At 49.6% G+C, this 6421-nt stretch overlaps 1 non-coding gene across 1 annotated transcript; it reads right to left on the bottom strand.

The window, feature by feature from the left end:
• Positions 1 to 4779: 4779 nt before the first annotated feature.
• trnat-cgu (transfer RNA threonine (anticodon CGU)) lies at positions 4780 to 4851 on the bottom strand. Its single transcript has one exon. It is a non-coding gene; the product is annotated as a tRNA-Thr (tRNA).
• Positions 4852 to 6421: the final 1570 nt, after the last annotated feature.

The following is a 6421-nucleotide window of genomic DNA, read 5'->3' as shown; positions in this document are numbered from 1 at the left end:
TAACCACTCGCCAAGTCCAGGGTAGAAAACCAGCACGCACCAGTAAGCGCATCCAGGGATTCCTCAATACATGGCAGAGGAAATGCATCCTTCCTGGTCTTGCCATTCAACTGGCGGTAGTCTACACACATGCGCAGACTACCATCCTTCTTTTTAACAAGGACAATTGGGGAAGCGTAAGGACTACAGCTCTCCCGGATCACCTGTGTCTCCAACAGTTGATTAATGTGTTCCTTGACCACCTCATACTCAGACGGGGGTATACGCCTATAGCGTTGCCTAACAGGGACATCGTCCAAAAGGGGAATGTCATGGGCTAGCAAGTTGGTACAGCCCACCTCCCCATCCTGAGCTGAAAAGACAGAGATATACCGCCTAAGAAGGGACCTCACCTGAACCTGCTGTTCAGCAGACAGTGAAGAGAGGTCCAAATTATCCACCTGGTCCAACATGGCGGGGGCAACTGATAGAGATGCTACATCCGCAGTAACAGAGGGCACTTCGACAACACCAGCAGGTAAGCTGACCACATGAACACTGTTCAAAGTACCCATAATGGTACGGGGATACAACACCACGTCAGTAGAACCTACATTTAGTACCGGTACAGAAGCAGTACCTCCTCTCACCTGGACTAATGCAGGAAAAGCCAGCAACCCACCTGGTAAGCCAGAGAAGGTAGGTTCAAATAACACTGTAGCACTCGCATACTGCTTTGAACAAGTAGCTGCTACCAACTTCATCGTACCACCTAGGACACGACATACCTTCCGGCCACGCACCCTGACTTTACCTGGAGTACCACTGGAGAACGGCACCTCCGAACAATGGCATTGTTGCAATGCCTGCATAACAGGTTCTGGGGCTGCAGATACTGCAGGTGACTCAAATAGACCCAGCCCATGCTGTCCAAAAAGCTCTTGATAGCACCGCCGGATCACATTCATCCCCAAAACACCAGGGACCTGGGGGGATGACTCGCCTGGGGGGTCCCTAACCACTAACACCCCACACTGTGGCGTTAACTTACCACAAAGCTCAACCTCCAACTCGAGATAGCCAATATAAGGAATGGTTAATCCATTGGCCGCCCGAAGTTGTAGCCAGTGACAAGCCTGAAGGCGCTCTTGACCCCACTGTCCAAAGTGCTGAATGAAACAACTTTCAGTAATGGTAGACACCATAGACCCAGTGTCGATTAAACAAGGCACTATAACCCCACCCAACACCACGTCTAGATGTGGACATGGGGACATCAGTTGAGAGGCAGCGCCTAAACTTGTAGGAACCAACCTGGAGCCAGTAGGAGCCCCATCCGAACCGTGGCTCTGCAATCCGGTGGGCACTAGTTTCCCGACGCTGGCTGTGGGTGAGGCTCTCCTCCAGAAAATGGGGGAGCAGCTGAAGACTGGAACCGAGACGGAGCCTGAACCCCATCACACTCCATAGCAATATGCCCAGGCCGCTGACAGCGTCTACAAATGATGGAACTGCTGCGAGGGAAACGACTACGCTGATGAGAGCTCTGCAAGAGCTCAACACTCCGGGTAAGTAGGCGCAATTGCTCTTGCTGGCCCTTTAGTAGTTCCCTCAGCTCACGCATCTCAGAACCCCGGACGGAATCACCCACACCCCGGGGATTACCCTGTACTCCATACTGGATACCACAAGCTGATGGAACAGACTGACTTCGGCCACGACTACTCGGTAAACCTTCTCGCTCCCACCTAATCGCCTCACCCCTTACATCAAGTAAGGTGGCCGTGGGTTGCCTACGCACCATCTGCTTTAACTCACGACGGAGAGCACCATCCAAAACATGCTCAACAAACTGGTCCCTCAACAAGACGTCAGCATTCAATGTGCCACTGGGGGCCCGCTGCTTCACCTTCTCCATAAGGCCCATCAATGAAAGGGAAAACTCCTGCAGTGTCTCCCCTTCTTGTTGCCTCCGAGAAAAGAAAGCCTCCTGCAAAGCTACATATGGCTCCGAGCACCCATACAACTCCTGCAAAACATCAATTATGCAAGCCGGATCCCCTCGTTCTACACCAGAGCGGTACCTTATCTCCTCACGAGCTTCCCCTTCTAGATGGTCAAATAAAAAGAACGCCTGATCAGACACAGCTAAATGCCGCGCCCGCATACATGCCTGTACCTCCTCAAGCCACTCATTCAACCCTATACCAGAACGTCCTCTGAACATGGGGCACTTGCGCTCCCGAGGTACAAACACCACTCGCTCTCCTGCAGGTACTATAGGGCTGGAGAGGGCTGCATGAGGTGCTGAGGTAGAAGGTGTAGCACCCGGTTCAAATATACAAGCAACCTGCTGCTGGCGAAGCTGTTCGTTATCAGTCCGCAACTGCAAAACTAGGTTCCTCAATTCTTGCAATTCTTCCTCCATAATAGCACCATAGAGACCAGGCTGCACAACTGAGTAGCTTGGAGTACCAAACAATGGGTCACTCAAATATCCAGATATTACTTAAAAATAGCCACAAAACCAACTGCTGCTGCCTTGCCTCTCCCAAATTACAGTTCCAAAAAAAAACATAAAGTGGAGCACACGTCTCTGCTGACCGAAGTAAATCCTGCCGACTACGCCAAGTTGTCGCAGCGCTGGGCTCAGAGTTCAGGGGAACCACCCCTTAAGACACCGACTACGCCACCCTGGGAATTGCGCCCAGGGAAATAGTTCCTAAGCTAAATGAAACTCCAAGAGAAAGGTACTCAGGTCCGTTATACACGGCAGCAAGAGACGTGACTCCACTTACAATCTTTTATTATAACAAAATTAAAAACACCATCCACACGACGAGATAAAACCTCGGGGCTGGTCCACACAGGGTAGGAGGTTAAACAGTTAAACAGCAGATGGCATCCTGAAACAAAACACTACAATTCCCATGCATACACGCAATACAACATGCCACCACAAAGTTCCCTTCCTCCCTTATGGCATCCCAACCCCAAAGAATCTTAAAACACACAAAATAAAATCCCTCACTTTCAATACAAAAAAAAAGGAGAGAAAACAAGAGCAGAGGCAAAGAGGCAAAGCAGCAGCAACTGCAGGACAGGCAATCCAGACCGCAGCTGTAAAAGCAGGCAGAACAGCAATGCTTAATGGCGTAGTGATCTCCAACCAGCCGGATAAACTCCCTCCACGTTGCCAAACAGCCGCCTCCAATAAATCCGTCGTATGCAGATCTTTACCACGAAGTCAGGTAACCGGAAGAACCTTGCCAGCGTTCGACCCCCAGCCAACCACTGCCATTTTTATAGGGCGCTACCACGAATTACAATACAAATCGGCCCGCCCATTTAAAGGCACAGGTACTTAAAATAGTCATACTGCCACACCCTCTAGAGAAGGTTGTAGCTCTCAGCTAAATGTATTAATAAAAAACACCTTCTGTATTACTGTCTCATGTGTCTGGATCTCCCCAGAGAAATCAGGAAAATGTGGTGGCAGCATTTACCAACGAACCCTTAAAAAATAATTCAGCGTAGGCGTATTGCAGTACGTAAAACTACAGCGCGACAAGCATGCATATCGTTAGCCGGGGACTCCCCGACAGTACGCGCGTTTTGTTGCTTGTATTTTGCACAGAACAGGTTGCATAAACCATTAAATCTTGTCACTATAAAATGCATGAGTTTTCACTTGCAATTCCCAGTTCCAGTGCTGATTTACCGTATTTTTTTCTGGCGCTTTCTTTTACAAAATCGCGTCTCTGCTGTTTTCACTGGGGGGGGGGGGGGGGGGGGGGTCATTTCGGCACTGCCTTCTTTAACGTGATTCATGGGTCCATCACTGATGGAGAGGATCAGCTTCGTCCCGGGTGAGTCCCTCCACCCCCACAATCTTGACTCAAGGTTGAGGTTGGGGGTCGTCTCTCCCCCAACATGATAGGTGGATCCTATCATGCTGGTCCTCCAGATTCAGGGCTACGGATGTATAATCATGCAGGGATCGAGTCCTCATCCTGTCGGTGGTGGACGGGAGCCTCAACATCTCCTGGCTATCACAGGCTTCACCACCTGCCTGGGGGTGACCGCTGACACTGCGTATTCCTAGAAATGGGCGTGGCATTGGGCGGGGCTGGGGGGAGACCCCGCCTCCATAAGGTGGAGCTGCTGTTAGGTATAATAGATGACTGCTGACACAACTGGAGCAGTCGATAACTGAATTGAGTTTAGGTGGTTCGCAGTCACCTGAGTATAACCTGTTTGGGCACAAAAAGGACCACAATTGGGGTTCACATTTATTCACGTTCAAACTAAAAGAATACGGCGACAGGTTTAACAGGTTTGGTGTCAGGGTGCCTTGAGGGAATATCACTCCAAAATTGCAGAAGAGTTGCGTGTGGCCTAATTGAAGCGAAAATAGAGTTGTACTGGGCAACTCTGTGCCCATACAAAAAACGCCATCTTCGAGACGATTCTGATAGAGCGAGAATCTGTAAATCATCCGTTACGGCGTACATCCACCGTCATCTCTCCCTAGTGGTGAAATACTGAAGTGAACGGGTGGAAAACTTTACGGGGCCAATTATTTGGAGGTTAAATTCAGGTTAAATGCATCTACCTCGTTTTGCATCAGCACTTATGTTGCTCTAAGACTGGGGGCAGCCTTTGTGATGAAATGTGTTCTCTGCATTTAACCCATATGTAACAGCAGGGGGCAGCTAATTCAGCACTTGAGGAGCAGTACCTCTGTCTTTTAATTACAAATGTGCTTCCCTAGCCATTAAGCCACTACCGCCCACATAAAGGCACAGACGGGGTTCGAACCCGTGATCTTCGGTTTACGAGACCGACGCCTTACCACTTGGCCACTGCACCTGTATTCATTGAGGGCCACAGTGGCGATTGATAGGGCCACAGTGGGCGATTTCAGCCAGGATATATACTCTGAGTTTTCCCCATTGAAGATCAGGTAAGCAGCTCCTCATTCCACTGCTGTGGGCCACGCCCCCACTCATGTCATTCATTCATGCTCACATCATCTTCATATGTCATACATGCTGCCCAGTGTTCCTGCCACCTTCACCTTCATCTGAGCCTTCTAGCCACTGCCCCCCCTCCCCCACCTTATCACCACTTCACACCCCCACCACATACCCTGCATACTGTCTCTCACCCCTAGCTACTACCCCCAATACACAGCAATTCTGCCCTGACTTGTATCTCACTAAACACAAGGTAAGGTGTGAACTCAGAAGGATTAAAGTAAGGAAGGCGACGAGTCCAGATGGTATTAGCTCAGGAGTTCTCAAGTCCTGTGCAGACCAATTGTGTGGGATAGTTGAGTATATCTTTAACCTGAGCTTGAAGCTAGGGAAGGTACCACAGCTATGGAAAACATTTTCTGTGATACCAGTACCTAAGACATCGCAGCCTAAAGACCTCAACAGCTACAGGCCGGTGGCGCTGACATCTCATCTGATGAAGACCCTGGAGCGGTTGGTCCTGGTCCACCTTCGACCATTAGTGAGCCCTTCACTGGACCCACCTCAGTTTGCCTACCAGCCTGGCATTGGGGTAGATGATGATATTATTCATCTCCTACACAGATCCCTCTCTCACCTGGAAAAGCCTGGGAGCACTGTGAGAATCATGTTTTTTGATTTCTCCAGTGCCTTCAACACCATCATACCCACAAGACTGAGGGACAAGTTACTGTACACGGGAGTGGGCCCCCACCTCACCAGCTGGATTCTGGACTATCTGACAAACCGACCGCAATGTGTGAAGATACAGGACAGTGTGTCGTGTGCAGTACAGGGGCCCCAGAAGGAACAGTCCTGGCCCCATTTCTCTACACCATATACTGTACTTCTCACACAATGCAACCAACAGTTTTCTGCAAAAATTCTCTTATGACTCTGCAATTGTTGGCCTCATTGCTAATGAGGATGACAAGGAGTACAGAGAAACGACGCAAGACTTTGTGGAATGGTGCCGACTGAACTACCTCCAGGTTAACGCTGGAAAGACCAAAGAACTGGTAGTGGATTTTCGTAGGCACAAACGTCCTCCATCCACACCAATCAACATCCAGGGGATGGACATTCAGATTGTTGACTCCTATAAGTATCTGGGTGTTCATTTGAACAATAAACTTGACTGGACCCACAATACAAATGCTATTTACAGTAAAGGTCAGAGCAGGTTGTATCTGCTACGCAGACTGAGGTCCTTTGGAGTGCAAGGGCCACTCCTGAAGACCTTTTATGATTCTGTGGTGGCGTCAGTCATATTCTATGCTGTGGTCTGCTGGGGCAGCAGCATCTCTACTGGGGAGAGGAGAAAACTGAACAGGCTGATTAAAAAAGCCAGTTCTGTCTTAGGAGGTCCCTTTGACTCAGTGGAGGTGGTGAGCGACAGGAGAACGTTGGCTCAGCTACATTCC

The sequence above is a fragment of the Brienomyrus brachyistius genome, chromosome 25 (genome assembly GCF_023856365.1).
Source record: "Brienomyrus brachyistius isolate T26 chromosome 25, BBRACH_0.4, whole genome shotgun sequence".
Lineage (NCBI taxonomy): Eukaryota > Metazoa > Chordata > Actinopteri > Osteoglossiformes > Mormyridae > Brienomyrus > Brienomyrus brachyistius.
This window is presented reverse-complemented; position numbering and strand designations above follow the sequence as displayed.